This window comes from Muntiacus reevesi, chromosome 8 (assembly GCF_963930625.1).
Source record: "Muntiacus reevesi chromosome 8, mMunRee1.1, whole genome shotgun sequence".
Taxonomy (NCBI): Eukaryota; Metazoa; Chordata; class Mammalia; order Artiodactyla; family Cervidae; genus Muntiacus; species Muntiacus reevesi.
In genome coordinates, this window is record NC_089256.1 from 4,713,661 (window position 1) to 4,738,705 (window position 25,045).

Below are 25,045 nucleotides of genomic sequence, written 5' to 3' on the forward strand. Positions count from 1 at the left end.
GCTCACCCTTCTTCATGGTCCAACTCTTAACATCCATACATGACTACTAGAAAAACCATTGCTTTGACTATACAGACATTTGTTGGCAAAGTGATGGCTTTGCTTTTTAATACGCCATTTAGATTTGTTATAGTTTTCCTTCCAAAGAGCAAGCGTCTTTTAATTTCATGGCTGCAATTACCATCTGCAGTGATTTTGGAACCCAAGAAAATAAAATCTGCTACTGTTTCTACATTTCCCCCTTCTATTTGCCAAGAAGTGATGGAACCAGATGTCATGATCTTAGTTCTTTTAATGCTGAGTTTTAAGCCAGCTATTTTACTCTCTTCTTTTACTCTCAACAAGAGAGTCTTCAGTTTGGCTTCATTTTCTCCCACTTCATCTGTATAGCTAAGGTTGTTGATATTTCTCCTGGCAATCTTGATTCCAGCTTGTGATTCATCCAGCCCAGTATTTCACACCATGTTCTCTGCATATAAGTTAAATAAATAAGGTGACAATATACAGCTTTGTCATATGCCTTTCTCAGCTTTGAACCAGTCAGTTGTTCCCTATAAGGTTCTAGCTGTTGTTCCTTAACTTGTGCATAGGTTTCTCAGGAGGCAGGTAAGTTGGGTCTGGTATTCCCATCTCTTTAATAGTTTTCTGCAGTTTGTTGTGATCTACACATTCAAAGGTTTTAGTGTAGTCAATGAAGAAGAAATAGGTGCTTTTTCTAGAACTCCTTTGCCCTCTCCATGATCCAACAAATGTTGGCAATTTGACCTCTGGTTCCTCTGCCTTTTCTAAACCAAGTTTGTACATCTGGAATTTCTCAGTTTACATACTGCTAAAGCCTAACTTGAAAGATTTTGAGCATAGTCAAATTGTATAAAATGTACAAAAGATAATAAAAATCTACAAGAATATATGCATTCAGCAATAGTATATATTTATTTTTGAAATTCCATTGCACATTATCTGTTAATATCAGCATTTAAGCCATGACACATTCTAAGTCTAAAGATTATTCTGGTAATTTTGACCACTTGATGTTAAGCATAGCATCACAATGATAAGCACATGGTCTTAGTCTCTTTAGCAATTAAAAAAAAATCATTATAATTTTGAAACACATTTGATAATCCCAGTTTATTGTCCGTTCACTATTTGGCTGAACTCATACTTGATTTTGTATGATTGTTAATTAAAGGAGTGATAGTCCCTCAGGGCTCAAAAATTGGTCCCAGAAACATCATTTAGTTCTGAGTAGTCTATGATCAATATGCCAAGACTTTTGGCAACACTACTGTCCTGAATTACATAACATGGCAAAAGACAAGTGATCATTTAGGTTCACAGTAACTTTTCATTACAATGTTCCCTAAGGGTATAATCTTTTTGAGAATATTTAACATAAGAAATTCAGACACAAATTTAAAATTCAACCAGCTCTTGTGGTATTGAGGGAAATAACTTCTCATGCTGAGGTCCGTTGAAATAGCAGTCAGATGAATAAATGCTTTCAGTTCTTGGCCATGTTACCATGAGCTCAGAAATGACAATGACTTTATAATTTAACTTCACTGCCCAGCAACATATAAGCTTCCTTTGACATCAAGTTTATTTTGATGCTACTTATGTTTCCTAGCTTCAGAAACATTAAAATTAAATTTAATGGTTTAGAATTGAAAAAAATTATGACCTATAACTTGTATTAATTTAACAAAACCACATTTCCCATTTTTATACTTGCCTAATCTATTGGATATATTTCACATTTTTTGATGCACCCAGATAATTGCCTAACTCTGACCAATAGTTTCACACTTCTGATTTTCTGATTTTAATAAATCTATAGATCTTCTATACAAAATCATTAGAAATCATTATAGGAGACCTCTCAGGCCAATGAAGGAAGCTGAGTCTGAGTTGTTTCTTGCTCATATAAAGGCTGTCCAAAAAGCAGAATGTGTGAAAAGTCTGATCAACAAAGCTTTGTCTTAATGATATCAACTTTCCAACTTAGTTCAAGGTCTAAGTATAAAGGAAGGGGATAAGTAAAAGTGAAAGTAAACATTAGCATAATGGGCACATGGAGTCTATGAATGCCAGTAACAACAACAAATGTTATACAAGAGAAATCTAGTTTAGGGGAAATTGGTGAATACAAAGAAGCCAATTTGCCTCTTTTTCATAAGTCTGTATGCAACCATTTGAAACTAAATTCTCAGCAAGGGGGGTTCTGGAATACCTAGGTGTTATCAGTGAGGCCCTAGGTTGCACTTAGGAATTCTTAAAGGGAGGATTTTTGCCCCCTTCTCTCCACTTGGCATCAAAGTTTAAGATGATAAATTTCTTTCCTGCATGGCTTTCTCAGGAGGAGATAAAACATTTTTGTTTACCCTTATTATGAGGATGGGTTATCTGGAGAACTCAGCTTTATATTGGTAACAAAAAATATCCAAGTGAAAAGATTTACTTTGGTGTTTCAGAAATGAGATAAATTCTGTGGTTAAAGTGGACTGTTGGTAACTATTGGAACAATTTGGAGAGGAATAGAGGTAATAATTGAAGCCACAAAAATGAATTGCTTTTAAAAATAGTCATAAAAATTAGAGTTTGTGTTCAAGCTAAACAAATTTTGCACATGTAACCCTCAATTTCTTTATCAGACACATGTTTCTTGTATTTGTCAAATGTGATGAGGTCCAACCAGCTCTGCATTGGGCAGCTTAGATCACATTGCTCTAGCATTGCTCTCAATGAGCAGTCCTGACCCACCTTGAATCCCACAGTTTAATTTATTCTTCATCTTTGTGGTTTCTGACTACATGATTTTCCTTTCCACCTATGGCCTTACTTCTGCATTCAGATTTTAGTTTTGACTCACTTCTATGCTCTTATTTTTTAAGGTATCTATAATTTGACTTTTTTTTCTTTTCTGTAGCTCTATTGTCTTCAACAATCCTGCATGAAATCTCCACATTAGGACTCTATCCTAATGTACCTTTCTAAAAAAAATATATATATACATATATATATATCTCTCAAAGCAGGCACTCTGCATTGGGAGCTTGGATTCTTAGGCAATGGAGCACCAGGGAAGTTCCTCATTGCACCTTTCTATGCGCATTGCCTTTTATTTTAGGATGAATTTCTTCAGTCTTTAAGACACACATCAGTTGACCCAATAGAAGACCACTAATTCCCACAGTGAAGAGAATAAGATTGAGCATGAAAAGCAAGGTTTCAATACAATAGGAAAACCTTCAAGATAAAAATAAGTTATCATTAAAATTTCATATACTTTCTAAATAATTTCTAGAGTATAATTTATGAATAAAGACTAAGCTTACAAGATTTTAAAAGTATAAAAATTGACAAACTATGAAATATCTATCCAATATCAATTTATATCTATAGCTATGTATTATTTGTTATCATAAAATCAACAAAATGTATGAACTCTACAAAATAATTGCATATGAAATATTCATATATATTTATTGACAATCACATATAGCTCATTAAACACATATTAATTTAATCTGAGCTAAATAAATATGGCTAAGATTATTTAAATATATTTACCTCATACACAAATAAGTAAATTACTATATGCCAACAATTATAAAAGTATAATGCTTATAGAGCAAATCCTTTGCAAATCTGGGTGATATTAATTGCTTGGATTTGAAATTATTAGAACAAAACAGATTTCATTTTTTGTGAAAGAATTGACTTTATTTTAAAATTTATACCATAAATAATAATCAACCCCTACAAGTTTCAAACAACATTTTCAATATTTTATTTTGAATCCTGGATTCCTTAATCAAAAATAGTAAATTAAATATCTAGTAAAGAAAATTTTCTTCATTTCTTGGAAAACCTTATATTGTATAAACTGCTTGCACAATATTAATCTTAGTAACCATAGATTTTAATTTCATTTGAAATGACATTTATAGGAAATGCACATAAATGTTAAGAGATATCCAGCTTATACTTTGGGCAAGTATAAGGAAAAAGAAAATTAAATATATACTCTCTGACCTCAAAATAGTCCCATGGGGAAGAAAGTAAATTTGAAACAAAATCACAAGGTTTGCACAGGCTTAGAAAAACTGATTTCTGTAACTAGTATCACCCACCACTAGTGGTCAAGAGTCCAGATGGATTCTAACATTAAACATGCTTATTCTGAGCTGTTAGCACCAGTTGCCTGACCACTGAATATTCAGAGATAATCAGCTCTTTGTTGGAAACCTCGGACACGAACCTGTGGCAAGAGAGATAAAACAAGGAAACACATATTTCCAAATAGTATCTCAAAGTTATTTTATCAGCAGTTCTGTAGTCCCTCAATTCACTGAATCAACCCTGAATTGCTGTTACCAAGGGATCACAATGCAAAACAGGGAAGGATCTATCATCCTTCTCTTCTGTGCTTTGTTTCTCATCATCCCAAAATAGAATGAGAAATTATGCTGCATTTTAATCTAATAAATTAATAACTGATTATTATAGATAGGAAAAGGGAGATTATATATATGTATATAAAAGAGAAATATATATAGTCCCTGAGATGAGGGGGTGGGGAAAAGGCTAACTCTGTCACCCAATCCCCTCCATCAGGAAGTAATGTCTTTTGAACACCGTGGGGGAATGCCATGGGTCAGGACTGGGGCCTGGTCTGTGTAGGTAGAGCATCCTTTTTTTTTTTTTTTTTTTAGCCTCAGACGCATTTATTTTTTAAATTCAAAGATATTTAGAAATCTCTTCTGTAGTGATTTGGTTCAGTCAATGCATTTACTTTAGACAATAAAATGGCAAAATATAACCTAAGAAGCATTAACTGAGGGCACCATGATGGCATCAATGTGACCTTAACATGAACCCAAATGACTGGTTTAGGTTTAAAAGTTCCTTTGTGTGTCTGATCCTGGGTAAACTGTCCTCAAACTGAATAACACACTGCAGGGTGAAGCAAATACTTCTGGTCTAGCAAAACTGCAAGGCAGACAGGAACAGTACTGGATTTCAGGTCTCTCTACCATTTATGGGTTAAACCAAGAATGAAGGTTTTGACACAATCATTCAGCTGTTGTCTAGTCACTAAGAGTCATGTCTGACTCTCTGTGACCCTTTGGATTGTAGCCCTTCAGGCTCCTCTGTCTGCGGGATTTCCTAGGGATCTGCTGCCAATACAGGAGATGCAGGGTTGATCCTTGGGTCAGGAAGAACCCTTGAAGAAGGAAATGACAACCCACTCGAGTATTCTTGCCTGGAAAATTCCATGGACTGAGGAGCCTTGTGGGCTACAATCCATAGGGTCACAAACAGTCTGATAGACTTAGTGACTAAACACTAAACATACATTATATATGTATGGATATATAAAACACTGAACCTAGAAACTTAAGTCTCAGAAGAAAGGGCCCACAATCATGCACATAAGGAAAGAAAAGTCCATCCATTAAACAATGTCATAAAAGACATTTATCAAAATAGACCTATAGGGATAGGTAAGATTTTTAACAAGTCAACAAGGATGAAATGGGGATATTCCCAACTCAGGGATCAAACCCAAGTCTCCTGCATTCCAGGTGGATTCTTTACAGTCTGAGCAACCAGGGAAGTGCATCTGAAGGTATAGCATAGACAAGTAGCCTTATGTTGAGGAAATAGCCATCCAGATTCAGGAGACTAATAACGGCCCCCTACAATTTTGGGAACTGCATACTAGGTACAGCCAACATTCTACACAGAGCTAGTAACTGTGATCTAATTTCCCAAATAAGATTATGAGGATAATGTTATTAACATCCCTATCATTTTACAGATGAAGAAATGAAGGCACAAAACATTCACATAACTTGCTTCAGGGAACACAACAGGTATGGGAGATGAAATGTGAACTCAGGTTAGAGTGATTGTCAAGCTCATATTCCTAGCCATTAGGCTATACTATGTATTGGACAAACAGGAGGACTTAAACCAGAGTCCTTGCTGGCCTCCCAGAATGAAGAGTTTGTATAGGCATTTCTCCAGTGGTGAGTTTGTGTAACATGAATCAGAAAGAATATGATGACTAGCTAAAGAGTAAGATTGGTGCTACGGCAGCAGCTATTGGGTAGAATGGTACTGTGACTGGGGAGAAGCACCTTGCTCAGCGGAAAAATGTTATTGAGTGAACAGTGGAGGAGCTCACGCCTACTTTGTGTGCAGTAAATGTATGCTCAGCTGGTGTCCTTTCTTCTGTTTCCTGCTGGAGGTTGTAAACAGCACCAGCACTCATTTTGATTGTACAAAGTTTATTGATTCTTGTCTGATCTTACATGCTCTTCAAAATTTTCCCAGGGATGTTTCCATTTATGTTTGCCTGCTTTGATCAATCAGTTTATTATTTTTAGTGTTTGCAAAATATGACTATGACCATTTTTAAGATCTTCATTATTGAAATTCCTAAGGAAAATATAATTTGGTTACTGCTGGTTTGGCATTATTTACGCCCTCTCTCACTTACTCCCCTCCACCCTCAGCCCATGCTCATTGAAACCATTAGTTTTATGATACAATTTTTAGCTAATACTTTTTTTAGTAATAGGTCTGTTATGTACTAGTAAAAGAGATTTAATTCAAAATTCAATATGCAATGAGGAAGCATTAAGGGTTTCTGAGCAGGTAAATGTTATATTAGAACCCATGAATTAGAAAGATTAAACATCCTGTGTAGGCAGATTGCAATGAAACAAACAAACAAAAAAAATGCAGAAAAATTCATCAAAGATGCCTACATTTGGAATCTATGTATCCCAGAGAATAGCAGTAACATTAATAACCCCAACCACGAAGACATAAGGACAAGTGTGATTAAAAGCATCTCAAACTAACCATATTTTAGAAATATGCATAATTCTCCTGTCATGAAATTTAGTTGTCTGTAACAAATTCAAATGTCACATTGTTACCCAAGGGCACACATTCCAGCCTAAAAAAATTATTTATAAGAAACAATTAAAATCAGCCTCTTTAATAATTGAGGTTGTTTTTCCATAGGCACCCTGTTTCTCTGTGTTTTTGAAGAGGCTGGACCTAATGCTATGAATAGACAATTATGTGCAATGCCTGCTATAAAGTACCTCCTGGTTAAACTCATCTACTGCTGTGTTACCATGGAATTTAACTCTTAGCAATGAAGCATAAAAGCTGTACTAAAATTGCACTTAAAATCCATCTACTTATGGCAGTTCTATTTCCAGTTTTTTAAGAAATCTCCACACTGTTTTCCATAGTGGCTGTACTAGTTTGCATTCCCACCAACAGTGTAAGAGGGTTCCCTTTTCTCCACACCCTCTCCAGCATTTATTGCTTGTAGACTTTTGGATAGCAGCCATCCTGACTGGCGTGTAATGGTACCTCATTGTGGTTTTGATTTGCATTTCTCTGATGATGAGTGATGTTGAGCATCTTTTCATGTGTTTGTTAGCCATCTGTATGTCTTCTTTGGAGAAATGTCTGTTTGCCATATGACCCAGCAATACCACTTCTGGGCATACACACTGAGGAATCCAGATCTGAAAGAGACACGTGCACCCCAATGTTCATCGCAGCACTGTTTATAATAGCCAGGACATGGAAGCAACCTAGATGCCCATCAGCAGATGAATGGATAAGGAAGCTGTGGTACATATACACCATGGAATATTACTCAGCCGTTAAAAAGAATTCATTTGAATCAGTTCTAATGAGATGGATGAAACTGGAGCCCATTATACAGAGTGAAGTAAGTCAGAAAGATAAAGAACATTACAGTATACTAACACATATATACGGAATTTAGATAGATGGTGGCGATAACCCTATATGCAAAACAGAAAAAGAGACACAGAAATACAGAACAGACTTTTGAACTCTGGGGGAGAACGTGAGGGTGGGATGTTTTGAAAGAACAGCATGTATATTATCTATGGTGAAACGGACCACCAGCCCAGGTGGGATACATGAGTCAGGTGCTCGGGCCTGGTGCACTGGGAGGACCCTGAGGAGTCGGGTGGGGAGGGAGGTGGGAGGGGGGATCGGGATGGGGAATACATGTAACTATATGGCTGATTCATGTCAATGTATGACAAAACCCACTGAAATGTTGTAAAGTGATTGGCCTCCAACTAATAAAATAATATTAAAAAAAAAAAAAAAAAACTCTTTGTATATAAAGAACATCTGGAATCTTTCTGAGTTGAATAAATGGATCTGAAAAATGAAAAAAAAAAAAAAAAAAAAAAAAAATCCATCTACTTATTGGAAGTCTCTCTATTTCTTCTACTGATAATAATCTCTACAATATATTTGCAATAATCAAAATTAGAATTACTTCAACCATTAGAGATCAAATGTTAATCCTAAGGCATTTTCTCATGAGCAAAGACCTTTGAACATTAAAATTAATTATCTAGTTATATCAGCACAAATAAAAGGTAAAATTTTACATTATCATGAGGGGGCCTTTGCCATAAGATGTAATTAATTATTGATCTATTTTCCAACACAGAAAAAAACATTCCTAGCTATCTATAAATGTATGTTTGATAATTTTTCAGTGGAATTGATAAATTATGGGTTAGTCTCAACTCACATTCCTTAGATGAACAAATGTCTAGAAATCCTCTAAATGCAATAATCAATTGGAATATGTCTGAACAGTTTGACATTATCTTTTGAAAAATTTCTTTGTTCTCTTGTGAGCTAGTATGATTTCTGCAACTTCTTTGTGTGTGTGTGTGTCTTTAGCAGACCTTTCTTGTGAGGCAAGAACAGGTCATGAAATCAATGCATTGCCCAAGTCTCTTAATACTTTAAATTCTGAACCTTAATTCTTAAATCTTAACAGAACAGTTGTTTGGTAAGCTTTATTTTATTCTTTTCCAAGGTAGGAATAAATTTGGCTACTTTGATAAATATTAGCTGAAATATTAGCTGAATAATATCTTAATAAACAATCTGAGTAGGGTAGACATGTGGGTAGGTTTCTTATAGAAGCAAAAACGTTCATTGAATAATTCATAATTCAGGAACAACAGACTGGTTCCAAATAGGAAAAGGGGTGCGTCAAAGCTGTGTATTGTCACCTTGCTTTTTTAACTTATATGCAGAGTACATCATGAGAAACGCTGGGCTGGAAGAAGCACAAGCTGGAATCAAGATTGCTGGCAGAAATATCAATAACCTCAGATATGCAGATGATACCACCCTTATGGCAGAAAGTGAAGAGGAACTAAAAAGCCTCTTGATGAAAGTGAAAGAAGAAAGTGAACAAATTGGCTTAAAGCTCAACATTCGGAAAACTAAGATCACGGCATCCGGTCCCATCACTTCATGGGAAATAGATGGGGAAACAGTGGAAATATTGGCTGACTTTATTTTTCTTGGCTCCAAAATCACTGCAGATGGTGATTGCAGCCATGAAATCAAACAACCCTTACTCCTTGGAAGGAAAGTGATGACCAACCTAGATAGTATATTAAAAATCAGAGACATTACTTTGCCAACAAAGGTCCATCTAGTCAAGGCTATGGTTTTTCCAGTGGTTATGTATGGATATGAGAGTTGGACTGTGAAGAAAGCTGAGCGCCAAAGAATTGATACTTTTGAACTATGGTGTTGGAGAAGACTCTTGAGAGTCCCTTGGACTTCAAGGAGATTCTACCAGTCCATCCTAAAGGAGATTAGTCCTGGGTGTTCATTGGAAGAACTGATGTTGAAGCTGAAACTCCAGTACTTTGGCCACCTCATGCGAAGAGTTGACTCATTGGAAAAGTCCCTGATGCTGGGAGGGATTGGGGGCAGGAGGAGAAGGATGAGATGGCTGGATGGCATCACCGGCTTGATGGACATGAATTTGAGTAAACTCCGGGAATTGGTGATGGACAGGGAGGCCTGGCGTGCTGCAATTCATGGGGTTGCAAAGAGTTGGACACGACTGAGTGACTCAACTGAACTGAACTGAATGATCATTTAGTTGTTTTTTAAATTATTATTATTATTTTCATGTTTCCTTCTACCATGAAAGTGAAAGTCACTCAATCGTGTCTGACTCTTTGCAATCCCATGAACTCCACCAGGCCAGAATACTGGAGTGGGCAGCCTTTCCCTTTTCCAGAGGATCTTCCCAACCCAGGGATCAGACTCAGGTCTCCCACATTGCAGGTGGATTCTTTAACAGCTGAGCCACAAGGGAAGCCCTCCTTCTACTGTAACACATTTCTATTTATGTTGAGAACATATATCTAATTGCTTAAAATTTTTATCCATTTCCTCTTCCAATTGTCATAAGTGTATAATTTTATTCCATAATTTCATTTAGGTCCATATAAGAGATCTGTTGCACTATAGCAATATCATGTACCTCACATTCAGTGAAGGTGATTATTTTCCCTCAAATGGAAAAACTAGTGTACTTAGGGCCTGTGCACTTCTGGCACGGAAATGCCATACCAAAAGATAGCCCAAGGATGACTAGAAAATATGATTCTACCACTACAAGACATCAGAGCAACTCTGGGGATCCACCTACTGTAGAAAATAGCTAATCTGATAAAGGGCTGTCTGAAGCAAACTGACTCTGAAGCATTTTTTCCCTGAGGGACAAGGCATACCTGTCTGGTTCTTTTGGCTGCCACTGAGCCTACTTTTGGAAACAACATCTGATGAATAATCAGTCATTTGCCTATAATGTCTCTTTACCTTAAACAGAATTTAATCCCTTAAGACAATGGTTTTCTACTTTAGATGCATATCAAATACCTAGGGAATATTTTGGTCCGCGAGTTATCCAAAACCAATTAAATCAAAATCTCCAGACAGAAGTTGGAACAGAACTTGGTGTTTTGTGAGAGTTCTCTGTGGTTGTTTGAATCACTGCCCTAAGACATAGGTCGTATGTGTCTAATTCTCTGGGTCCTTTTGCCTCCAAGTCATTTTGCTGGGTTGCGACCCTGTTCCTGTGGATGCTCACGGCCAGCCCAAATCACCATTGCCTAGTTTGCTGCCCCCAAGGATACTGGACACATACTTGTTAAAAATCAAAGATAAGAGAATTTAGAGGGGGAATTAAAACATAGCCACAGAATAAGGGGACTAATATAAATTATTCTGAAACAAAGAAAGCAAACAAATGCTGAAGAGGTCATGGGAGGTACATGAAGAGGTACAAGGGAACAGAAATGAGCCTTATTAAGGAGGCATACTGTACAGAAACCAAAATCTTTATCTAACTATGAGTAAGGCTCCCCCATACAGATATTCATCTCTAACAATCCCGGATGAGGCTACTTAATGCAGGACTTTATGAAGACAGATATTGATTGACAGTGACTGAATGTAGGATGAGAATAATACAGAGTCAGTTTCTGGATAAGCACACACACAACCTACACACGTGATACGATTTTTCCTATTAACTCTGAGCTTCTCCTCCCTAACCAATTGATGGACTCCTTAACCTTGTGAAAGCAAAGAAGCTGCTTTGCATAGGCCAGAACTGGTAGTTTAGAAATGACAGCCTCGAGTAAGTACTGAGGAGTATTGTGGAGGCATGCTGGGATCAAGAGGAGACAAATGCCCCATGAATGAGCTATGCCTGACATGGTGCAGGAGAGTGTAAGCTGGCACACAAGCATGCTCCTGACCTCATTCTCCTGGGTTGTCTCCCTCATCCCCTTTACCCTTTTATTTGGTTCTACTTAATCTATGGATTTTTTTTTCTGTTGTATTCAAAAGTTCTAATACTCTATACCAGCTGAGTAGGAGCTGACATTACCTCATATATTACCTTTTATACTAATTGAAAAAATTCTTGGTTATCTCATTTTTGGTGTTAAGAGTCTAGACTCTTTAATCCAGTGGTCCCCATTTTTTTTGGCACCAGAGACAAATTTTGTGGAAGACAGTTTTTCCATGAACCAGGGGTAGTGGGATGGTTTCAGGATAATTTAAGAGCATTACTTTTCTTGTGCATTTTATTTCTATTATTGAATCAGTTCTACCACAGAGCATCAGACATTAGATCCCAGAGGTTAGGGACCTCTGCAATCAGTAGGCTAACCTGAGCTGGGGACCAAAGACAAACCAAGCCATCTAGTGGCTCGTTCTCTCTGAAGTTTCCCTCAGGGTAGTTGGCACTCTTTAGCACAAACCACGCAGTTTTATCTGCGAAAGGGAAATTAGAGGCCTTGGGGCTGAATTGATCTGGAGATGAGGGATGGAAAGGGATTGTTCAGGAGGTGAGTTCTAAGAATCAATTTTATTTAAAAGATGTTTTTGTTGTTCAGTCACTAAGTTGTGTCCAGTTCTTTGCAACCCCATGGACTGCAGCACACCAGGTTTCCCTGTCCTTCACAGTCTCCCAGAGTTTGCTCAAACTCATGTCCATTAAGTTAGTGTTTAATCTTGATTTAAAAGACCTGAAGAGTTTATCTTTCTCTTTTTCAGATATTTTCTGGAAAATGTTTGCCACTAATAACACATTTTCCAAAAATAGCCTTGTTTTTCTCCTCACAGTCTGGTCTCCATGTCTTCATCTCTCCCTTCTTGGAGTTGACTTGCCATAGTGGGAAGAGATTTCTGTTCTGCCCTTGAATAAGTGAGAAAAAGCAACCTCCAGTTCAAGTCTAAGTGCAGAACACACCTCCACCAGAGGCCAAGGATCCTGTGAAACTCTAAGACTGAAGTAAATAAGAATTATAATGCTTTCATACCTACTTCTTTTAGGCTACACTAAAATTATTCTGGAAATCATGACCTACGTTCCTCCAATATGTTTATTCAGCTATCTCATAAGTAATCATTTTATACAACAAAAATTTTATCAGTATTAGCATATTTCTCAGTCCCACATATGAAATCTGTGAGATGGAAAGGCTGATTAAAAATACAATAGAATGGCTGAATTTCAAAAAGTGTCTCAGTTTAGTTCAGCTCACTCAGTCGTGTCTGACTCTTTGCGACCCCATGAACCACAGCACGCCAGGCCTCCCTGTCCATCACCAACTCCTGGAGCCCACCCAAACCAATGTCCATTGTGTCAGTGATGCCACCCAACCATCGCAACCTCTGTTGTCTCCTTCTCCTCCTGCACTCAATCCCTCCCAGCATCATGGTCCTTTCAAATGAGTCAGCTCTTCGCATCAGGTTGTCAAAATATTGGAGCTTCAGCATTGACATCAGTCCCTGCAATGAACACCCAGGGCTGACCTCCTTTAGGATGGACTGGTTGGATCTTCTTGCAGTTCAAGGGACTCTAAAGATTCTTCTCCAACACCACAGTTCAAAGGCATCAATTCTTAAGCACTCAGTTTTCTTTATAGTACAACTCTCACATCCATACATGACAACTGGAAAAACCATAGCCTTGACTAGACAGATCTTTGTTGGCAAAGTAATGTCTCTGCTTTCTAATATGCTATCTAGGTTGGTCATAACTTTCCTTCCATGGAGCAAGCATCTTTTAATTTCATGACTGCAATCACCATCTGCAGTGATTTTGGAGCCAAGAAAAATAAAGTCAGCCAATATTTCCCACTATTTCCCCATCTATTTCCCATGAAGTGATGGGACCGGATGCCATGATCTTAGTTTTCTGAATGTTGAGCTTTAAGTCAACTTTTTCACTCTCCTCTTTCACTTTCATCAAAAGGCTTTTTAGGTCTTCTTCACTTTCTGCCATAAGGGTGGTGTCATCTGCATATCTGAGGTTATTGATATTTCTGCCAGCAATCTTGATTCCAGCTTGTGCTTCTTCCAGCCCAGCATTTCTCATGATATACTCTGCATATAAGTTAAATAAGCAGGATGACAATATACAGCCTTGATGTATTCTTTTTCTTATTTGGAACCAGTCTGTTGTTCCATGTCTAGTTCTAACTGTTGCTTCCTGACCTGTATATAGATTTCTCTAGAGGCAGGTCAGGTAGTCTGGTATTCCCACCTCTTTCAGAATTTTCCACAGTTTATTGTGATCCACACAGTCGAAGGCTTTGGTGTAGTCAATAAAGCAGAAATAGATGTTTTTCTGGAACTCTCTTGCTTTCTTAATGATCCAATAGATATTGGCAATTTCATCTCTGGTTCCTCTGCCTTGTCTAAATCCAACTTGAACATCTGGAAGTTCATGGTTCACATATTGCTGAAGCCTGGCTTGGGAAGTTTGAGCATTACTTTACTAGCGTGTGAGATGAGTGCAATTGTGTAGTAGTTTGAGCATTCTTTGGGATTGCCTTCCTTTGTGCTTGGAATGAAAACTGACCTTTTCCAGTCCTGTGGCCACTGCTGAGTTTTCCAGATTTGCTGGCATATTGAGTGCAACACTTTCACAGCATCATCTTTCAGGATTTGAAATAGCTCAACTGGAATTCCATTACCTCCACTAGCTTTGTTCATAGTAATGGTTCCTAAGGCCCACCTGACTTCACATTCCAGGAAGTCCAGCTCTAGGTGAGTGTGAGTGATTACACCTTCGTGATTATCTGGGTCGCAATCTTTTTTGTACAGTTCTTCTGTGTATTCTTGCCACCTCTTCTTAATATCTTCTGTTTCTATTACTACACATCCAAGGTAAGAGAAACCCACGTAAGATGATAGGTGCTGAGAGAGGGCATCAGAGGGTATACAGACAGAAACCACAATCACAGACAACTGGCCAATCTGATCACAAGGCCCACAGCCTTGTCTAACTCAATGAAACTGAGCCATGCCGTGTGGGGCCACCCAAGACGGATGGCTCATGGTGGAGAGGTCTGACAGACTGTGGCCCACTGGAGAAGGGAGTGGCAAACCATTTCATTATTCTTGCCTCGAGAACCCCATGAACAGTATGAAAAGGCAAACAAAACAGGACATTGAAAGATGAACTCCCAAGGTCAGTAGGTGCCCAATATGCTACTGAAGATCAGTGAAGAAATAACTCCAGAAAGAATGAGGGGATGGAGCCAAGGCAAAAACAACACCCAGTTGTGGATGGGACTGTTGATAGAAGCAAGATTTGATGCTGTAAAGAGCAATATTGTAGAGCAACCTGGAATGTTAAGTCCATGAATCAAGGCAAATTGGAAGTGGTTAAATGGGAGATGGCAAGGGTGAACATCAACATTCTAGGAATCAGTGAACTAAGATGGACTGGAATGGGTGAATTTAACTCAGATGACTATTATATCTACTACTGTGGGCAGGAATCCCTTAGAAGAAATGGAATAGCCATCATAGTCAACAAAAGAGTCCAAAATGCAGTACTTGGATGCAGTCTCAAAAATGACAGAATGATCTCTGTTCGTGTCCTATTCAAACAATTCAACATCATGATAATCCAAGTCTATGCCCTGACCAGTAATGCTAAAGAAGCTGAAGTCAGGAAAAAAAAAAAGAAGTTGAAGTCGAACGCTTCTATGAAGACCTACAAGACCTTCTAGAACTAACACCCATAAAATATGTCCTTTTCATTATGGGGGACTGGAATGCAAAGGTAGGAAGTCAAGAAACACCTTGAGTAACAGGCAAATTCTGTTACAGGCAAATTCTGTAACAGGCAAATTGGAGTACAGAATGAAGCAGGGCAAAGACTCAATAGAATTCTGCCAAAAGAACACACTGGTGATAGCAAACACCTTCTTCCAACAACACAAGAGAAGACTCTACACATGGACATCACCAGAAGGTCAACACCGAAATCAGATTGATTATATTCTTTGCAGCCAAGGATGGAGAAGCTCTATACAGTCAGCGAAAACAAGATTGGGAGTGGACTGTGGCTCAGATCATGAACTCCTTAATGCCAAATTCAGACTTAAATTGAAGAAAGTGGGGAAAACCACTAGACCATTCAGGTGTGACCTAAGTCAAATCCCTTATGACTATACAGTGGAAGTGAGAAATAGATTTAAGGGACTAGATCTGATAGACAGAGTATCTGACAAACTATGGACGGAGATTCGTGACACTGTACAGGAGACAAGGATCAAGACCATCCCCAAGAAAAAGAAATGCAAAAAAGCAAAATGGCTGTCTGACGAGGCCTTACAAATAGCTGTAAAACGAAGAGAAGCGAAAAGCAAAGGAGGAAAGGAAAGATATACACATTTGAATGCAGAGTTCCAGTGAATAGCAAGGAGAGATAAGAAAGCCTTCCTCAGCGATCAATGCAAAGAAATAGAGGAAAACAATAGAATCGGAAAGACTAGAGATCTCTTCAAGAAAATTAGAGATACCAAGGGAACAGAAAGTGTTTACACATTTAGTATACAACCTAACATGAAAAAACTAAGAGATAACAGTTGATGCCTAAATAATGTGTATCCTGTTTCTTATAAGATTTGTTGTCTAATATTACTAAACTTATACAAATATATTGCCTAGGTAAAAAATTTCAAGTGTTCCATATTCTGGATAAAATTTAGAACAGTTTTAAATAAATGTATAATGTGAAATAAAGCTATCTTGATTAATTAAGATGCTACAATGATGTAAATAAAGATCTGAACTTACTGAATAAACGGGCAAATCTCTGACAATATTTATCAAGGAAAAATAGCAAGATGGGCATAATTAAGTAGACTTAGGACAAGAAATGAGTTAGTAACCATAGATTAAGTAGAATTTTGGTTTTTTTTTTTTTAATTTTTAAGTAGTAGTAAAGAGACTGTAAGTCAATATTGAAAAAAAATAGATCAAAGAAATAATTTCCTGGTAAATTTTAACTTACCAAAATAGAATAAGAGAGATAAATTTGACCCAGAATTATGTTTGTCAAAAACATATTTTTCATGAAATTTTGTTTAATGAAAGGCACTTTTAAGAGAATACAAAGATAAGTCATAGAAAATAATGAGTAGGCAAGTCAAAGAACAGAAAATATATGTATAAATATAACCATAAATATCTCAAGCTCAGAATATATACATATGTATGTGTAAGTATATAGTCTTAAATTTTTTTGAAAGGGGAAAATAAACAAACAACTAATAGAATGTAGGCAAAATATTTGAATAATTATTTCACAAAGAAAGATATCCAAATGGCCAATAAACATAATAAGATATGTTCAATTTCACTAATGATAAATGAAATACAAACTGAAACTTAAAATTAAAAGAGTGACAATACTGAATGGTGCCAAGGATTTGAAGCAACTAGAACTCATGTACAGCTGATGAGATTGTAAATTGGTTCAGCTGCTACGAAAACTGTGAGTATCCACTGAAGACACCTTATGCATTCCCCATGACTCAGAAATTCTACTCCTGGGCATACGCCCAACTGAAATGTGTGAGTATGTGGTTATGTTTATATGTATGTATAGAAATACTAGAAGAATGTTTATAATACACTATTTGTAAGAACCAAATACTAGAACAACCCAAATATCCATTAATACTAAAATGAATAAATAAATTATGATATATTGAGAGGTTTTTGTTGGTGTTAAATTTGTTGTAACTTCAAGAGGCTTCCCAGGTGGTGCAGTGATCAATAACCCACCTGCTAGTGCAAGAGACATAAAAAGATGCAGATTTGATCCCTGGGTCTGGAAGATCCCCTGGAGTAGAAAATGGCAGCCCACTGCAGAACTTTTGTCTAGGAAATCCCATGGACAGAAGAGCCTGGCAGACTATAGTCCATGGAGTTGCATACAGTTAGACAAGACTGAATGACTAACAATTTTACTTTCTTTTCCTTTTTTTTATTTTTCTAGGCTTATCATAGCTTTCCTTCCAAGGAATAATCATCTTTGAATTTCATGGCTGCAGTCACCATGCAAAGGGATTTGGAACCCAAGAAAATAAAATAAGTCACTGTTTCCACTTCTTCCCAAATTACATAACAAAAAGGCAAAAAACACACATACATCATTTCCTTGACGGACTAACATGTTGAAATCCAAAATGTCATTATGTTTTCCTATTTGGAAGGAAAAGAACATAGCTTGAGTCATGAACTAATCAAATGAAATATCAGATGCCAACAATATATATAATATATTCACATGAGGAAATACCATAAAATAATAAGAATGAACAAACTGCAGCTCCTGCAGTAACATGAATTTCAGAAAAGTAACATTAAGCAAAAGAAACTAAATACAAGGGAATTCATAGTATATGATTTCACATATATAAAGTTCAAAGCTAATCTGTAATGTTTTAAAGAACATTTTGTTCAACTTTGAGCATGCCCACACAAGCGCATATGGTGAACAGCCCTAAACTCTGGAATTTTACATAATCCATTCCAAACTTGTTTGAAATCAGGCTTGCAGTTAACAGTAAAGTGGAACTTGGGAGTGGCTGCTTGCAAAGAGTTTACAACTCACCTTGTAAGCCCCTCAGAGACTGAACTCAAGAAGTTGCCTGGTTTTGTACTTTCTCCTCTTTAAATCTATGTCACGCTCTTTTAGTTCCTCTACAAAGAGAAAGGGCATTTGTGTTTGAATGGTGCTGCTCTTCTGTGTCAGGCAAGAAAATAAATTCAGCTTTATTTTATATTGTTATTTAATCGTCTTTATTTTTTTTAAAACTTAACAACTGGTAGAGGTCAGGATACTAGAAGTGCTTAAAAGGAAGTTATAAGATGTGTTGGAAGGCGCAGGCAGTGAAATGGATCAGGACCACATGGTCCTTGCCCTCCCCCCCCCAACCCTGCCATCACCACCATGTTCTCCGCCTGCCTTTTGCCTGTGGAAAATTTTAGTCAAAGAATAAGTTTAATCAGAGAAGTGAGAAATGCTGAAACAAAGGAAACCAGTCAAAGGACACTAAACAATAATAACATAGTCATTAAGTATAGTCAAGGACTTTTAGTTCTTTCTTAAGGCTATAGATAATATTCTGAGCCATATCCTGTGAGCTGTCATAGAGGCTAAAACACCAGGTGAAGAAGTTAACTACCTGATGGCCAGACTGTACCCGGGACATGAACTGCCACAATCCTGAGGACCGAGCACACAGAAATAGGAACAAATGGACCCTGGAACTGAAGATTAACTGTACCTAAAACAATCAAGATGCTGCTGCTTAGACCACTAATGACCAGTTTGAAGATGAGTGGACTGTGCCGTTTCTACATGTAACCCCCCTCCCCCCGCCCACACACACACACGCTCTGTCTATAAAAGCTCTCACCCTCTGCTTGTCAGGGGCTTGGGGAGTCAGCCTTTGAACAGATGTCCACCATATTCCCCACCAGTTGCCAGCATCTGAAATAAAGCAAACTTTCCTTTCCACCAACCTGGCCTGTCCATTGGCTTTTGAGCAGCAAGCAGCCAGACCTGCCACACTTCTTTCTGTAACAGTAGTATCCTAGCTCTTGATCTGTGATGGTTACATGGCTGTGTTAATTCTTTGTAAATTTGTTGAGCTCTACTTTTATAATCTTAGTGTAGGCAGTACTTCAACAAAAGTCATTTTAAGAAATACAGAATTGTAGAACAGTTAAAAATGTTCCAAACAGCAACAAGATACCTCTCAAAAACACATAAGGCTGAGATGATTTACACTCAAGTTTTAAGGAACAAGTGGTTCCTAATCTTGCTCAAAAGAATAAAAATATAAAGACTGTGTCCCTATTCATTATTTCCAGGTTAGTGTAACCTTGATAGCAAAAACTAGACTGTGTAAGAAAAGCAAATTCTGAACAGATCTCACATATGAATATGATACCAAAATCCTTTTTAAAAATATAAATTTAGCAGTGAAATGTACAAGCAAGGAACACAGAGTAACAGTAAATACAATTTGTCTATCTAAAATCAGAATTTAGATTCAGTACGTTCCATATATAGGTTCTGCGTAACCTCATATAACTTAGATATCCATGTAGATAAATTAGAATCTCAGAGATATCTAAAGACACATGTAAACCTTGCACAGCACTTTTCTTTTTTTTTTTTTTTTATGTTTAATAGCTTTTTGTTTAATCTGAAAATCTTTTTTTTTTTTTTTAATATTATTTTATTAGTTGGAGGCCAATCACTTCACAACATTTCAGTGGGTTTTGTCATACATTGACATGAATCAGCCATATAGTTACACGTATTCCCCATCCCGATCCCCCCTCCCACCTCCCTCTCCACCCGACTCCTCTGGGTCCTCCCAGTGCACCAGGCCCGAGCACTTGACTCATGCATCCCACCTGGGCTGGTGGTCTGTTTCACCGTAGATAATATACATGCTGTTATTTCTCTATTACTCAATTAACATTTTTCTAAGAAGCAGTAAAGATCAAGAACATAGAGAGAGTAGGGCAAGGTTTGGTTAGTCTGATTTAATTATGCATCATATCCTGGAAGCAATCAAAGCCTGTTCATTAGGCTGACTGCTCCAAATAAGAAGATACATGTGCTTATGCCCAGGCATCGTGGTCCTCAGCATGTCACCTTGGAACTTGTTAGAAATTATTTCCAGGCCCCAAGTGAGAATTAACTAAACCAGGAATTCTGGAGAGGAAGTCCAACAAGTTGTTTGACAAGATCTCCAGAGATGCTGACACCATTTAAGGTCTGAGAAGAGCTATGCTAGAGTCATAGACTCTGGTTCAAATGGGCAGACTCTGTACTTGCTGCCATATCTTCTTTCTTTCTATTAGCCCAGGAGATAAAACTATGAAGAAGAAATTGCTGAAAGGTCTCTCCCCTTACCAAAGCAGATAACTTTTACACAGAAAAGGAGAGAACTGACCCATGGTTAGCTTTTCTAAATATGTGAAAATATTGTGAAATATAAAAATGACTTATGAAAATGTATTCTGAGTTACTTAGGATTGAGACTTTCTGAATATCAGCTCTTATTATTTTTTAATTACACAATAACATTTAGTAATTGTAGAGAATAAGATAATACAGATTGTTGTTCAGTTGTTAAGGTGTGTCCAACTCTTTGCAAACCCATGGACTGCAGCAAGCCAGGCTTCACTGTCCTTCACTACCTCCGGGAGTTTGCTCAAATTCATATTCATTGAATCATTGATGCTATCTAACCATCTCATCCTCTGCTGCCCTCTTCTTTTGCTTCAATCTTCCCCAGATAATACAGATAAGCATACAAAATGATATAGTAAAAGTGTAATCCCATCATTTATAGATAATCTCTTTTAGATGGCAAGTTAATTTAATAGTATGTTTTAGTAACTAGTAGGGAAAATTCTCTTGTTTCATAATTTTCTTAACTACACTTATAAGACTTTAAAGCTCATTCTTTTAGATTTTAAATAAAAGCTGGTATCATACAATAGTTATAATTTTGTAACTGTATTTTATGCAAACAATAATAATAAAGCTATATATCATTCTATATCAACACATTTTATTCTATAGCATTTAATTGTTGAATTATATTATATTATTAAATAGTATATGATATGCAAAATCTATTGTTAAACAATTTTCCCAATCCTTTAATAACATAATGAACATCCTAGTAGCAAATGTTTGTTCATATACTAAAAATAGAAAGTTACTGGAGGCTTGTTTTGGGTTTTTTTTTTTTTTTTTCAATTTATTTCTCTCTCACGTACACACATACACTCACACACCTGCTGCTGTTTTAAAAAAAATAAACACTTTTTCAGCATTATGTATGTCTTTGGATCACTCAACAATGGCCATTATCTCCTCTGAGTTTTTTCAAATTGATATTAAAATAGAATGTGATAAAAAAAAGTTTTGGTTCAATTTACTTGAATATAAGTATGATTGACTAATTTTAAGGTATTTATTGACTGTTTCTTCTTCTTTTGTAAATAATTTATTCACATATTCCACCCATTTCCCTGTTTGTTTGTGTTTTTTTAACATTGCAAAAGTAATATATATTTGGGTCTACTACTTTAAAAAAGTTAGACTTATAGTGGAATCAGAATAAAATCTCCCCTTATGCTCCCTCTCCACCTCTATCCCACTCTCTTCCCCAGAGACATCCATTGTTTGCAATTCGGTCTATATCTAATATCTTTTAATCACTTATTCTATCCTTTGCTGCTGCTGCTGCTTACTCACTTCAGTTGTGTCTGACTCTGTGCATTCCCATGGACTGCAGCCTGCCTGGCTCTTCTGACCATGGAGTACTCTACGCAAGAGTACTAGAGTGAGTTGCCATGCCCTCTTCCAGGGGATCTTTCCAACCCAGGGATCAAACCCAGGTCTCCTGCATTGCAGGCAGATTCTTTATCACTGAGCCACCAGGGAAGCCCCACTATCATTTACACATATATTAATATATCACCCATTTTTTAACAAGATTGGAATCATACACACAGAGCTCTCTAACTTTCTCTTTTGCCTTTCTCAGTGTGCCATAGGATTTTTTCCATATTTGTACACAGTGAAATGAATGTACCATATTTTTAAAAAATCATTTTTTCACAGCTGAATGTTTCAGTTGCTTTCAGTATTTTAATATTGTAGATAACATCACGTTTTACACATAATCTTGTGCATGTAACCAGAAGGTTAAACATGAGTCAGAGTAAAAGTGAAAAATAAATAAATAAAAATTATGTCAGTTACCTATTTATTCAAATCCTCTGAGAGGTATTTACCCTACACTTGGATAAGCAATCTTCGTAAGGCCCCTAATGTTATCTCTTGGACATTTAGTTAGTTATGACTCTTAATATGCATACACAGCATTTTCCAAGTGCATTTCAATTTTTGTGAAAACCACAGGAATTAGATATTACGATGATGCCAATATCTGAGAGAAGGAAACAAAGGAACAGGGCTTCCATAAGGGTCACTTATCAAATCCTAGAGTCGGGATTTGAACCATTGAAGATTCTCTTTAAATCCTTCACTCTTAATCACCATACTCAACATTATAAAAATGTTCTCATTTTCTTTGAAAATCTGTTGTGTTTTTATCTCTTACATCTAAATCTGTAATTCACCTGGAATTGAATTTTATACAGCAAAATATTGGAGGCTATACTGGGTTGGATGGAGAAGGAAAAGGCAACCCACTCCAGTATACTTGCCTGGAGAATCCCAGGGACAGCGGAGCCTGGTGGGTGGAGGCTGACCTCTATGGGGTCGCACAGAGTCAGACACGACTGAAGTGACTTAGCAGCAGCAGCACCATGCTGGGTTGGAAAATGTCTTCCCCAAATCCATTCCACACAGAAATTTACAATGTGATCTTATTTGGGAATAGGGTTTTTATAAATATAATTAAGGATCAAAATGAGATCATAGTGGATTAGGATGGACCCCAAACCCAGTGAAATAGTCCTTATGAAAAAGACAGAAAAGGACAATGCAAACACACACAGAGAATAAAGCAATGTAAAGACAGAAGCAGAGACTGGAATGATGTGTCTACATGCCAAGGGACACCATGGTTTTCTAACAATCACCAGAAGCTAGGAGAGAGGCATGGGACAGTTTCTCACTTAGAGGTTCCAGAAGAAACCAACATCTTGATTTTTTATTTCTAGACTCCTGAACTGTGTAACAAATAAGTTTCTGTTGTTTTAAGCCACCCAATTTGTGACAATTTTTTATGGAGGCCCTAAAAAGCAAATGGGTTTCCCTGGTGACTCAGATGGTAAAGATCCCACTTGCAATACGGGAGACCTGGGTTTGATCCCTGGGTTGGGAGTTTGCCCTGGAGAAGGGCATGACAACCCACTCCAATATTTTTGCCTGGCGAATCCTCATGGACAGAGAAGCCTGGCCAGCTACAGTTCATGGGGTCACAAAGAGTAAGAAATGACCAAGAAACTAAGCACACAGCCCCAAGAGCTAGTATGGAGATAAATTATTTTGTCTTTAAACAAACTTCAAATTGACCCAGTACCATTTATTGGAAAACCATACTTTATCTACAATATGATATTGTCACATTTGTCATAAAGCAACTAAGTTTGGGGCTCTTTCAGGATTCTCTTCATCTTTATCAACTCCAGAGAACACAGGACTACAGTCTGAGTGATTTCCTTGGAGTCTTTCTCACTGGGCTTGAATTAAGATGGACATATTCTACTCCCGTTATCTGCAGCATTGAGGGAACAAAAGATGCAACAATACTCTAGACTCTTTCAAAAGACTTTTTCTCAACTTGCTTTATATAAAGTGGGTATTAAACTAAAGGATAGCATACCAATTTGCATCCCTTGAGTTCTTTCTATCTTCTCTTAGAATACTTGTGACCTTTTTTTTTCTTTTAAATTCTGCAGAAATAGAGACAGAGGAATTCAGCTTCACTATTGTATTTTGGGAGCATGTAAACATTTGTCTATTTACACATTGAGAATTTTTTTTTTATTTTAGGTGTTTAGTTTATAAAAATTCTTATTAAGATTATTGCATCATAATCATGTCATAATCTTTCCAATTTAATATGTCACCCATTTTTATTAACTGAATTATGAGAAACTCATGGAGTAATTGAGATAAAAATATTATAATATGGAAATTTGTACTTGGTTACTACCTACCAAACAAATCAAATTATGTGAGAAATTTTATAAAATGAAATTGACTTGTGTCATATGTTGCTTGGGCTTCCCAGGTGGCGCAAGTGGTAAAGAGCCTGCCTGACAATGCAGGAGACCTAAGAAACATGGGTTTGATCCTTGGGTCAGGAAGATCCCCTGGAGGAGGAAATGGCAACGCACTCCAGTATTTTTGCCTGGGAAATCCCAGGGGCAGAAAAGCCTGGTGGACTACAGTCTATGGGGTGCAGAGTCAAACACAATTGTTGCTTTCTCTAAAGCTAAATCCTATCATATTAAACCACTATATCTTTAACTCTTCATTCAAATTACCCAGGACCCTACACACATTTCAGAAGACTTGTACACTTCCTATCCTGCTATGGGTGCAGAAAGCTTCAGTGGGAAACCCTGTTCATAAGCCAGGACATTGTTAAAATTGCCATACTATTTAGTCTATCATTACAATGCTTGGACTTGTACTGATATAGTACTCATTAGAAATACTAGACTAGGTAGGGCAAAAAACAAAACAAAAAACAAAAACAAACAAACAAAAAGCTTCTCTGTACTTTAGCTTCTGTTGGCT